Here is an 11,961-nt window from a genome sequence, read left to right as displayed (position 1 = left end):
ACTAATAGAATAAAGAACGAAAACTCTACAAAGTTTAGTTTGCGAGAAGCCTTTCTTTTCAATCATTTATATCTTAAAAATTATTAGTGCCTCGACATTTTCACTGACAATGAGAAAAAATCGTGGTCAAAGCCAGAGAAACTGAGTTGAATTTTCACACGCTTTTTATCCCATTGAGCTACGTCAACTCATTTCCTCCGTGCAATTCAGGAAAGTGGACCTTCTATTTATCAGTTTTGCAGGTTTTCACTCTGTCATTCGCCGTTGCAAAATTGATCATTCCACGCAGTGTTCCGATTAGGGACCGGCTGGCCGCGCATGCGTGCTTTTGCGCATGCGCGGCCAGAAAGATACAGTGACGTACATATGTACGCATGTAGTATCTTGGCGCTTGGCGGGGGCGGGATGCGGGATCGTGAACGACAGTTAGGGATCGGACGATCGGACGATTACGATAATTAATAATTATAATTTTTGTTTATTAATGAATACTGGTAAGGTTTTTGGCAGTTTTCCTTACCCTTGCAACAAATGTTGGTATTCTTTGAAGTTTCTGCCAAATTAAAGATTTTTATTTTATTGATGTAAAAAGTGTTTTATTTAATGATATCACCTTTTTCCCTTCCTTTTTATTTTTTATTATAATTAATATTTATAAAATAATTAAATTTTAAATATTTTTTTAATACTCTAAACTCTAAATGTAACCGGGAGAGTAACGGTGCCTCTTTTCCCTAGTACAAAATACTTCACTGATGCCGCATGCTCGCACATGCGCGGCCAGCCGGTCCCTAATCGGAACACTGATTCCACGTATAATCGACACTAAAATTTTTTCAAACTTCAAGCTTTATTATTATTTTGGAAACATTTCGATATTATAATTATTAGCTGAAATATAAATATTTAAAGTTGTACAATTATTTATTACTTTTCAAGTGTATCGTGTATACTTTTTTAACCAAGTGTATTAAAAAATTTTTGTGCCAAAATCTCTTAGAAAGAAATGGGGACTGCTTTACCTCAACCACTGTATTTTTTTAAAAATTTTTCTATTAAAAAATTGCTATGGGAATATTGCCATCTCTTGTAAGCTTTCTATACTCATTGAAATATGTAGTATAAGATAGATCTTATTAGCATACTTAACTTTACATAACTTTATATAATATCTCTCTTAATCACAGAACGTACAGTGAAATGAAGCAGGCAGATTATCTTATATTCAGATCTTTAAAAAATCGAATTTTTTTTATCTTGTTGCAAAACACATCCAATCACTTCAGCAAACACTCACGTGATGGCAAAACAGAGACAGAAGTAATATGCAATTCTAAGCGCAGATAACAACACTAATCGGAGAGATAAGTACAAGGTTAAGTACCCTCCTAAAAAGATATTAGCTATTTTCACTATAACGCACCAACATCCTCGGATGACTGTCATAGCTAATTTATTTCTTAATATATATTTCATATAGAGAGCCTTTAAAATTCTTAACGTTAGTTTACGCCGGCTGAAAGAAGCGTTATTTATTACAAACAGTTATTGTTTAAGGCAAAAGAAAAAATATCGGATCGAAAGATCTGAATAGCTTAGTGGTAAGAGCAATCGCCCGGCAAGCGAAAGACTCGAGTTCGATTCCCGATTCAGCGACTTCGGCCCGATATTTTTCTCACCTATATCTCTTTAAGAGGGTTAGAGGGGAATATAAAAATTAAAATTCTCGAATTGAGAATTAATTCCGCAGTAAATCTTGGCAATGTATCAAGCAAAATTTTCGTGCTCCGTTCACATTATCAAAGTTCTATCGAAAAAATAAATTTTTGCTATAACGCATCAACATCCGCGTACGGTTGTCATAGCCAATTTATTTCTTAATATATATTTAATATAAAGAGCTGTTATAATCCAAATGACTGTAACCAATATTAAAAATGTAACGATAGCACCGTTACTTAAAATATATATATTCTTTCCCTAACTAACCGTCTCTTTCTTCCTAACCTCTCTCTATCGCTCTGTCTCTCTCTCGGTCGTTCACACACTCGCTTTGTCTCACTCACTCGCTAACCATCTCGCTCGCTCTCTATCTATCCTTCTTGCTTGTTCATCCCCTCTCACTCGCTCGCTTCGTCTCCCTCGTTCGCTCATGCTATCTCATTCCTGCCCCACGCCGCCAGACCTCGAGAGTGGGGCGGCCGGCCGGGTATATAACGGCGCTCGGCCAGCATACCGGGACCAGATCCTATCCTGCGATCTTACCTAGTAGACGCTCCAGAATACAACCACGGGTTAAGGCGTTTCTTAGTTCAGCCGAGTCTTCGACATCCTGACACCTGTTCGTGCTAAGGGATTTCTTAGCTCTGCCGAGTCTTCGGCTTCCTGCTACTTTGATCGGACTAAGGCGTCTTTTAGCTCCACCGGGGATATCCGGCACTCTAAGACCCGCTGGGTCGAAGTGTTTCTCGACTCCGCCAGGAGACCTGGCCTCCCCCGAAGGGCTGACGTAGCACCACTCAGTCCTTCCGAGCCACCTTGTATATACCGCCTGCGCTTGGCTTCCGAGCCACACGATAAACACCGCCTGCGCTTGGCTTTCGAGCTACCTTGTATATTGCCTACGCTTGGTTTTCGAGCTACCTCGTATATCGCTTGCGCTTGGCTTCCGAGCCACTTGATAGAAACCGCCTGCGCTTGACTTTCGAACCATTTTGTATATACCTCCTTCGCTTGGGTTCCGAGCCACCTGGTAGACACCGCCTGCGCTCGGCTTTCGAGCCACCTTGTATACCGTCTACGCGTGGCTTCCGAGCCACCTTGTATATCGTCTGCGCTTGGCTTTCGAGCCACCTAGTATATCGCCTGCGCTTGGCTTTCGAGCCAACTCGTTTATCGCTTGCGCTTGGCTTCCGAGCCACCTTGTATATACCGTTTGCGCTTGGCTTCCGAGCCACTTTATAATTATTCACCTACTCATTGTAAATATCACATCTGACAAAATAAAGACTGTTTGCCTATAACCGAGGAGTCATGCAAGTTTGAGTCTCCCCTTCTCTCGAACCCTGACGCCGGCGAGCCGATCCGCGCGCTCGAGAAAGATGTCCGCGTTACAAAATATTAATTAGTAATAAGAATTAATTTAATATTATTAAAAATAAGAATTATTAAAATATTACAGAATATTTTTAGCTCATAAAAAGAGCGCTTTCGCTAAACGCTCGCCGTGCGAAAACACTAACGCAGCGAGACACGCACGAAATACCGGAAATCGCGGGATGCAAGCGAAGAGTCGCGACTCCAACCTGCTTCGCTTCCACTTAAATAAAAAACGCATGAATATTTCTTAACCAATCAAGGGCCTGTTTCTAAGGGCCCTCTCCGAAAGAAATCAAGGAACCGAGTACCAGATAAGACCGAGAACTAGACCGCAGGAGTCAGTCGCTAATTAAATCACAAACCGGCAAGAAGAACAATAGCTTCTAACGAGTAAAAAAAAGTAGATTGCTAAACCAATAAACGCTAAGAAATACGGACGCGCATGACGAAGAATTAATGTTAGGGATCGAATCCAATAATTAAAACGAGAGTTAAGTCATATTTGTGCGAAATTTATTAATAAAGAAAGAAATAGCAAAAAAAAAGAGGAGAGACGTATTATTGGGGGTGACTGGAAGTCCTAATTCTCCTCGTTCAGCTCGAATCCCATATAAAAATTTCCGTGTCAATCCAACGGCACAACAATTTGGTGGCATATTTCTTGTAGCCGCCGGATCTTTTGCTCCTCACAGCTGTTGATAACACCTGTAAGAACACGAAGGTGTTAAAACCGTCAGTAACGCTGACGGAAACAAACGGAAGCCACAGTACAGTGAAAGAGAAGAACGGACAACGCAAGCAGTATAAAGCGTGATAATCAAGCAGCTGAAGACCGAGTAGGATCGCCAACGTCCTAAGGACAACGTCGACCTATGACAACCTAACGAACAACACATCACCATAAAAGCGACGACCGCCGTATCAATCACGAGCACCGAACCGCCAGCCTGTTTTTTCTTACGTGAGGGGAATCTTTTATAGATACCCCCGCCCTCGGGTAAGGGTTAGGGAATTATGCGGGACTCCCTCCCCGAAGGGAGGTATACTACGCTAAACCACCTCACGGGGGTCCTTCACGGGCGGTAGGTGGGGGACGCCGAGGATGCTGGGATCCCATGCCAACTCGGCGCCCCTCGCCTGTCTTTCTCGGAGGAGAGACTGTCCAAGGACAGCTTCTCCCCCCGCCATCGTGCGGGCCGTCGCAGTTGTGGCGCATGGGAACACCACCCCCACGCCACGCCCTCCCATTACGATTAGGGGGGGCGAGGCCGGGGCTTGAGTATCCCGCTCAAGCCCCGACCTCCCTGTCCCTCCGGTTGTGGCTCCTTCTACTCCCAAAGGAAGTCAGGATTCGGCCAGCAACCAGAGGGGCCCTCCTCGGAAGTTCTGGCGGATCCTTCCCGCGAGGTTGCCGAGGGAGGAGTTCCGGACTTAAGCGTCCCGAGTCCCCTCCCCCGCCGGCTTCATCCCACTCCAGTATTATCTGGAGTGGGATGGGGTTTTACCCTCCTCTGGTTCCTGCCTCGGCGAGGGCCCTCTCTTTGCCCTGGCAACCAGGAATGTTCTTCCTCTCGGGACCCGGGAGTGCGCGCGCGCCTCCTCCGTCTTTCTCGTTCTCTTTCTGCCTCCTCCTTCTGCGAGAGGGTAATCTCCGAGAGAGGAGAAAGCCCTCTAACTTTCCCCTGACCCGAAAGCTGGCGCCACCACGGCCGGGAGAAAGAGATCGGCCCCCACTACGGACACGAGGTCTCCTTTCGTCATCCCACGCAGCACACTCTTCTAGAGTGTGCTGCGCGTTATTTCTCTCGTGCCCGCAGTGGTGGTACCGAGTCGTGCGCTCTTTTCCGATCCGACCCAGGTACTCCCCGAAACAATCATGTCCGGTAAGCACCTGGGTCATCCTAAAGGTAACCTCCCCCCTTGGCCCTGTCCAGCCACTGCTGGAAACAGGGCCGGATGGCCTCGGCAGTCCTTTGGCCCGGCAATCTCGGATCAAAGAGCATGGCGACCCATCTGTGTACCAAGACCCGCCGAGCGTGGACCCTTATTGCACGCTGGACTCTGTCCGTGAGGACTACTCCTCGGCTCCTCAATTCTCTAGTACGCTGATACACATCAGCGTACATTCTGGTGAGGAGTTCTATGGGAGGAACTCCTGCGAGTAGCCCCACGGCCGCGCAGCTCACTGTCCGGTAACTGCCCGGTAACTGCCCGGTAACTGCCCGGCATATTCTGTTGGCCACCCGTCTTTGCATTTAATGCATTGTGTTCTTCATGCGACGGGTGGCCTCCATCCTGTTGACCCATACCGGGGCTCCGTATAGGGCCATGGCGTGTACAGTGCCGGCGTACAAGTGGCGAACCCTTTTGTCCGGTCTTCCGAGATTTGGCAGCAATCTGCTCAAGGCCATAGCGGCCTTCTCGACCCTCGAAGCCAGGCGACGAAAGTGTTCGCCGAACGTCCACTTACCATCCAGGTGGAAGCCCAGATACTTTATCTGTGCTCCCACCAAGATGGGAGTGTCCTCGACAATAATTTCCGTCCTTGGTGGCGCCCCATGAGAGCCGTCATGGAAAAAGACGGCCTCAGTTTTTTGGGGCGCCACCTTTAAACCAATCCCTTTGATGGAGCGCACGACTCGAGCTGTGGCGAGGTTTGCTCTCGCCACCGCTTCCCACCAATTGTCCCTTCTGGCTAATATCAGCTAATATCAGCGTATCGTCGGCATAGCAAATTGTGCTACAGCCAGGGGGAAGGGCAGACCGAATTATGGAGTCATATGCGAGGTTCCACATTAGCGGGCCTAAGACTGAGCTCTGTGGAACCCCGCATGTCATGTCCCTCTCGCATATCTTAGCCTCTCTGTCTATATATGCAATTTTTCTTCCCCGGAAGTAGTCCGCTATTATTGTAGCCAGGTAGGGAGGAACCCTGTGGTAATCCAGAGCCGCCCCCACCTGGTACCAAGGCAAGGTGTTGAAGGCCTCCCCCGTGGAGCACGACCTTGTCGTGGTGGGGGAGCTCACCCAGTCCGCTGGAGGACTGGGTGCTAACAGTGCTCCGTACCGATTAAATCGGTACAAACAACTTCTCCGGCCCGGTTGGTTGGCGATGAGCTCGGCGGGCTATGCCGGCGGGACTTGGTCCCGGTAGGGCCACCCATGCCGGACGGGCCGTCGTGGGAGTCGACGTCCCGGGTAGAAGGAGTCCATGGGTTGGACGGGCCCCATAAGGACCTAGGTCCATCGTCCTAGGGGTGGAGCCCCCCGAAAGAAAAGCCGAACATGGAGGACAACACAAGGAGGATAACTGTACCGGCCCAGGGGAGTTCGGATCCCTCAGGGCCCGGCGAGAGGGGGCGTCTCGGGCGCCCCCTTGTCGTCATCATGTGACGAGGCTGTTATGAAGATGGGTCTTATAACAGGGCGAAGTACCGAACGTTAAGAAGCAAAGAAGCAGAGGAGGGATAGCTCTGGCAATCGGAGCGTCCTCGAGCCTCCCTGCCAGGTCATGGACAACACAGCCATGGAAGTGGACGGGGAGACAGAAAAGGAAAAGGAATTGATGTTCGGACAGCTTGAGGCCTGGGACACAGGGGCACTAACAACTAAGCCCCTCCATTCGGTCTTCACGGAAGCTGAAAGGAATTTCGACGAGTGCTTCGAGCTGCTTAGAGTGATCATCCTCGGAAAGAGGGATAGGAAAGGAAAGGTTCATGTGCATCCAGAACGTGCAGTGAAATGCGAAAAAGGTGTCTTCGGCGTGATGGACGCTGTCGTAGAAATCACTCGGAGATACTTTGAGGTTTGCGGGAGGGAAAGCTCCAAAAAAGATGCGGGCACAAGCACGGAAAGGGCCCAATATGACAACAGGAGCGTGGAGACGAAGAAAACATTACTGGTGGACAGGGGGACTGATCCCACCGAAACGAGTAATTGGAAGGACCAGAAGGACCTCCTTCTGGAGAAGCTGGTCTCCGGCATGAGCGAGTTCGCGCTCAGGCTGGAGGTCAGCGAGAGAAGGATCCTGGAACTGGAGAGCGCCGCATGGAGGGGAGCGACGCCTCGCAGAGAGAGAGAAGGAAGCTCCTAGGATTGGAAAGAGCAAGCGAAGGAGGGCCGGGGAGGGGGGCGTGTCATCCTCGAGTGACCCCCCCCCCTTACCCACAACGAATCGGATTCCGGATCTGGACAAGAATCCGAGACAAAATGGACGGAAGTCATCGGGCGGAGGTCAACGAAGCGTCGCGGAACGAGGAAGACGCCAGTTACACCGAGGCCTAAGGAGGGGTTGAGCAACCTTAGACTTGGTCTTAGTGGAGGAGTATCTGAGGTGCCTAGGGCGAAAGAGGAGAAAGGGGGAATAGGGACTGAGGTGTTACCGGTGCCTGTGTCTTGGACACACGTGGCGCCGGTGCACCTCGGCCGTGGACCGGAGCTCCCGCTGCTACCGCTGCGGGGCTCCGGGACACATGGCAAAGGGGTGCTCTGCCGAGCCGCGTTGTCCGCTTTGTGCAGATGTGGGGCGGCTGGCGGGACACCCCCTCGGGGGTGAAGGGTGTGCGCGCACACTCCTCCCTCGGAAAAGGAAGTCGGGACGTGGGTTCGGTGGGATTCCCTCGGACAAGAGGCCGAGGTGAAGACCGCCGAACGGTCTGGAGCGGATTCCCACCCCGTGGACGGGGCAGGAGGGAGGGGGGAGTCGACGTCTGGCCAAGGCCTGACGTCGACTCCCCCCAGTACCGGCGTAGTGGAAAGAAGCCACTGCACCGGATGAGGTCGACGGGGGGGGGAACTGGGGCGTTAAATAGTCCCAAACTCCTCCCTCGGCGACCTCACGAGAGGGAGGCCCGTCCGACCGGTGTCGAATCCTAACTCCCTTTAGGGAGCGGAGGGAACTCGGTCGGGCGGGCGGTCAAGGAGGAGAGGAGCGCAGAGGCTCGCCTCATTGCACGCGCCTCCTCTCCTCGCCGACGCGGGACGGAGATGCGGCGGTCTGTCTCCCCAAGCCGGTGACATAGTGCGCCGGCTTGGGGGAGCGGCCGTCGTAGGGAGAGCTCTTCCTCTTCAAGGGAGAGTCCTCCGAAGGAGGCCCCCGTGCCCGGATGCCAAATCCCAACTCCCAAGGGAGCGGAGAGAGCGCCGGGCGCGAGGACGGGGGGCTGCGGCTCGAGCGGGTTTCTCGAGCCGCAACCCCGCCCCCCGAACTCTTCGGGAGGGCGCGACGTGAGGGTGGTATTCCCCTTGTGTCGCGACCGCGGTTCCGCACGATGACGGAGGAGAGAGTCATCCCTTCAGGGTGGTTCTCTCCCGGGGGTGGCGCGGGGGGGGGCACGGAGTCGGCATGGGTGACTAGCATCCTTCGTGCCCCCTGAAAACGCACGCGATGGGATATCCGCTGAGGTACACTACTCCCCATTACGGGAAGGACTTCAGTCCTTGCCGGGATGAGGAGAAGAATTCCCACATAACCCTCGCCTCCTTACCCGAGGAGCGAGGGTACCTATAAAAGGTTTTCTCAGCGTAACAAAAAAAGGGTGTTGAAGGCGTTCGAGATGTCTAAAGAGACCGCTAACAATACCCCGCCTTCCTCCATGACAGCCCCCGCGATCGAGCGGACACGCTCTAATAAGATCGCGTCTATTGTGAACCGCACGACGCGGAAGCCGTATTGTTCTTCATGTAAATTTGGACTCTCCCGGGGCCTGTTATCAGCCTACAAGCGATCGAGTTGCAGCAGCTGCAGCTGAGCAGTACCGAGCGTAACGATGCGAGCCGTAATACTGTAAGACCAAATCTTATTAGTTTTGCGTGCATGTGTTGGAGGAAGACGGATACCCCAACAACTGATAATAAATCAATCGTGGCTACAAAGCAAACCCTCGGAACTAGCAATCCGAGTTATCGCTAACCTTACAAAATCTCGAAAGTGTCCGTAGAAAATTAGAAAGCGACTATTCGAGCGATAGCGATATCGAATTACCCGCGAACGTAATAAACGAGCGAGAATTTCCGTTCACGACTTTTGATGCGAGTTTATTCGCGAATAATATAAGCAACTCCATTCGTGAAACCCGAGACGAGCCACGGCGACTGAGACCTTAAGTTAGAGGAACTCCGAGTAGAGTATCCTTGCGGAAAGTATTTTCGTAATTTCGAATATATTTCTAACCTAACCTTGCAACCGACCACACGTCTATCCGTAGTGGACAGAACAGCGGAGGTCGCTGGCCCGGACGAACATCAGCACACTCAGATGACCGAGAAACCGGAGCAGCGGACGGAGATCTGACCAGCGAAGCCGGGAACAGCATCTGAGAAAACATGTAAATGGTCATTATTAGTTTTAAGGTTTTATTAATTGACATTATTCTATGTTATCAAATAACTACGCGAAAATCGTAAAAAGTAGAATAAAACAAAAAATACAATAAAAAAAAAAGACTCGATAATTAGAAACGAGTGATTGATTTTCTTTTAACTGTGCGCGAGAAGCGGAAACATATTTTAGTTGAGTAACGGACTGCTAATTAACTTTTTTTTATTAAATATTATGCACAGAAACAATAGCAATTACATACATTTAAATTTTTATTTACTTCAAATTATACAGTAGAATACAAATTAATAAAACAGATATTTAAAAGTATGTATGTTTATATGTGCATTGCTGGCTATTGTTTACTGTACATTGTATACATATTATTATACATCTTTATCCCATGAGATGAGTTATCGTACTGTATTAAAAAATTTTAAATGAAAAAGATCTTAGAAATACAATCAAATATATAATTAATAAATTAAATGTTTCATTGCATTGGAAAAAAATTGCATATATCAGACTTTTATTAACATTTGTTATTTATATTAATTATATTAATAAATCTAATATTTTTATAAACAAGGTTAAGAGTATTTTATTGACCAACACTGGCTAAAGCAATAATTCTTTTATTACGACGTTTCGACCCTAAATTGGGTCCTCTTCAGGCTATTCTTTAATGTAACGTGGTAAACCCTATACGCACATGATGTTATGTTAGAATGTCTAATATTTTTATATTTATATTACATATTTTTTACAATATTTTATATTTAATATTTATATATAACGATTTTCGGGATAAGAATATGTAACAATATGTTGTAGCGCTTCTGTTGTTGTGTTTCCGATAAGCGCAAAAAATAATGATTTTATTCTAACTCTAACTAATTGATATTTTAATATAATATAATTCACATAGTTTTCTTTTCAGAAATGAACAATTTATTTTATTGATATTATATTGATATTAATCTATGTATGCAGCATAGAGTTGCTTATTGTTACAGATAGATTTGAAGTAAACATGTCTGAAGGGCGGATCATTTTAAATGGAGAAGCGTGGATACCACTGAATCAACGCCATTGTATTGCAGCAGGTAACGTATGCACAGTGGGGGTTTTAGTGAGTAAGAATCTCACACTAAACCGGGGTGCCTTTTGAAGGTTTCCCCCACTTAAAAAAAAAAAAAAAAGCTTCATAAATCATTTACAACTACACATGCACGCTCACGTTCACGCTCTCTCTCACACACACACACACAGAGAGCTACTATATAGATTTATTATAATTTATTTACCGAATTATTTTGCATTTATATACAAGATCCCAAGTAGCGAGAGAGAAAGAAAGAGAGAGAGAGAGAGAGAGAGAGAGAGAGAGAGAGAGAGAGAGAGAGAGAGAGAGAGAGAGAGAGAGAGAGAGAGAGAGAGAGAGAGAGAGAGAGAGAGAGAGAGAGAGAGAGAGAGAGAGAGAGAGAGAGAGAGAGAGAGAGAGAGAGAGAGAGAGAGAGACAGACAGACAGACAGACAGAGACAGAGAGAGAGAGAAAGTATAAAAAGTATTTAAAACTCATTTTCAAAGATATTTTATAAATGTAAAAATAAGTCCCTTTTAATTCATTAAAAAAACGTTTATTATTTTCACTGTAATATACGTATAAATATTAATTTAATGTTTACAATATTTTATTAATAAAATATGAATTAAATACTAATAAAATAAATATTTAATAAGCGTTAAATAAATATTTATTTTATTAATATTTTTTATTAATAATTTATGAAATATTAAATATTTAAACTTTAAATAAAAATAGTGTAAAATAAATGAATGTTTTTTAATAAATAAAAAGGTACTTTATATTTTAACATTTTTAAAATATCTTTGAAAATGAGTTTTAAACATTTTTTATACATTCTTGTGCTATTTGGGATGTGTGTAGTTGTAAAATGATAATATTTGCAATATTAAAAAATTTTTTAGTTTGTCGCCTTTACAAAATATATTTTTAATTTTTGTATATTCCAATATATTATTAAAAAAAGGAAAAAAAAGGAAAAAAACATTTTGATACTGATAGATTTGAACTCGAATTTTCTGAGTGATAGACTGAACACTCTCTTGCATCATACGTTTTTCGTAAGTCCTTTTACGTTATAAGTTATTTATGGAGCAGATTATACAATATCAATATAATCGAAAAGAAATCAGGAATCAACATTTTCGTCGATCTATGGTTGCAACAAAATAATATACAAAACATTCGTTCTCTCCTTGTCTCTCTATCGCGCTGACGATACATAAAGGGTGCATTCCGTTTCTCGCATGATGCGCATGATGCGCATGAAGTGACAGAAAATCTATAATATGCGTGACGTGAACTATAGATTTTCTGTCACTTCATGCGCATCATGCGAGAAAAGGAATGTACCCAAAGTATCGATGAAAAAGTATATAAATGAAAACTAATACATATATAATTTTTAGATACAAATGGTATATATATACGCACATGTGTGCATAAGCATATAAA

General features: G+C 45.9%; 1 long non-coding RNA gene across 1 annotated transcript in view; it reads right to left on the bottom strand.

Annotated features, from left to right (window-relative positions):
* Nucleotides 1-34: 34 nt before the first annotated feature.
* Nucleotides 35-11,961, bottom strand: part of LOC145938010 (uncharacterized) — a 106,189-nt gene continuing 94,262 nt past the window's right edge. The window contains exons 4-5 of the long non-coding RNA XR_014425665.1: nucleotides 9,277-9,413; nucleotides 35-3,804 (exon numbers count right to left, since the gene is read on the bottom strand). This is a non-coding gene — a long non-coding RNA (uncharacterized LOC145938010). The remainder of the gene's footprint in view (nucleotides 3,805-9,276; nucleotides 9,414-11,961) is intronic.

The sequence above is a fragment of the Prenolepis imparis genome, unplaced genomic scaffold (assembly GCF_030444845.1).
Source record: "Prenolepis imparis isolate NDT839.2.m4 unplaced genomic scaffold, iyPreImpa1.0 SCAF_1, whole genome shotgun sequence".
NCBI lineage: Eukaryota > Metazoa > Arthropoda > Insecta > Hymenoptera > Formicidae > Prenolepis > Prenolepis imparis.
This window is presented reverse-complemented; position numbering and strand designations above follow the sequence as displayed.